This window comes from Fukomys damarensis, unplaced genomic scaffold (assembly GCF_012274545.1).
Source record: "Fukomys damarensis isolate Sample0158 unplaced genomic scaffold, DMR_v1.0_HiC HiC_scaffold_10, whole genome shotgun sequence".
Classification (NCBI taxonomy): Eukaryota; Metazoa; Chordata; class Mammalia; order Rodentia; family Bathyergidae; genus Fukomys; species Fukomys damarensis.
The window spans coordinates 39,389,998-39,391,168 of record NW_022900922.1 but is presented as its reverse complement, the minus strand read 5'-3'; the positions used below and the strand labels follow the sequence as shown (position 1 = coordinate 39,391,168).

The window sequence follows — 1,171 nt, the reverse complement described above, 5'->3', positions numbered from 1 at the left end:
CTACATAAGGAGGCCGTCTCAAAAAGCCAAAAATAACTAAATAGACACGTGAAATGCTTCACCATCCTGGAAGAAGGAAAAACATGCCTATGTCTCCGCCTATTACATTTGAATTGAAAAAATTCAAACCTGCTGGAAGTTAAAAGGGCAACAGTCAACATTTCTACACCTGTTAGCTCTCCATCGCTATAAAAATATCTCAGATAATCAACTAATTAAGAGAAAGTATTTTACTTCAAAAAATATGCGTGGTGATCTTGGTCTTTGGTTTCCTCTACATTCAGGAAGCCCGCTCTACTCGAAAACTCGGCAATGTTTGCAGGTTGTTTCCGCAGCGCCCTCGCCTGGCGGAAAGTTGCACTGCGGGGAACGCGCTGTGGCCTCAGCCGCCCCAGCCCGGGTCCCTTTTCCTCCCTCCCTCCCTCGCCTCCTCTGAGTTAGCTGCTCTGGGACCCGCGTTCCGTTCAGGTTGATTCTCCAGGCCTGCCGGCCGCGTGGTAGGGAACCCGGAGCGACCAAGGTCAGCCGGGAAGACCTAAAAGCAAAGGTGTCAGGAGAGTGTCCGGCCGTCCTCGGAGCTGAGACGGGAAAACGCGCGTGTCGAAGTTTTGCATGACACGACCATGTGGAGACCGGGAATCTACATTTCTGGGCTGCAGTTTGCAAACACATGCTCGCGGTGAGCTAGACCCAGGACCGAGCAGAACTTGCACCGCGCTCCAACCTGCTCCTGGTTGGCGCGGGCGCTGGCTCCGGCCGGGTCCCAGCGGCGCGGTCTGAGCGACACCGCCCTCCGCTCGCCCGCCCGCCCTTCCTCCATCGCCAGGGCCTCGCCGAGACGGTCTTTCCTCCCGGCCACCCGGGTCCCGTAGGACCTGGATGCGGAGGGTTCTCTGTCCGCTCGTGTCCTCCCCAGCGTCCCTACGGTCTCGGTTGGGGTGCCTTCGGTGGGTCGGCGGCATCAAAGTCATAAGTGTATTTCGCGCAGCTTTGAGTGCATGGGGGTGTAGCTCAGTGGTAGAGCGCGTGCTTAGCATGCACGAGGCCCCGGGTTCAATCCCCGGCACCTCCACTTTTCCTCCTGCGGCGAAATCGCCCTTTCCTTACTCAGGCATTTCTGACGAGGTACAAGTACACCGAAGGAAACGATCCCGACACTCTTTTTACCTCC

The 1,171-nt window shown here is 56.5% G+C and overlaps 1 non-coding gene across 1 annotated transcript; it reads left to right on the top strand.

Annotated features, from left to right (window-relative positions):
* The first annotated feature begins 1,000 nt into the window (after positions 1 to 1,000).
* Positions 1,001 to 1,072, top strand: Trnaa-agc. Its single transcript has one exon. It is a non-coding gene; the product is annotated as a tRNA-Ala (tRNA).
* The last annotated feature ends 99 nt before the right edge of the window (positions 1,073 to 1,171 follow it).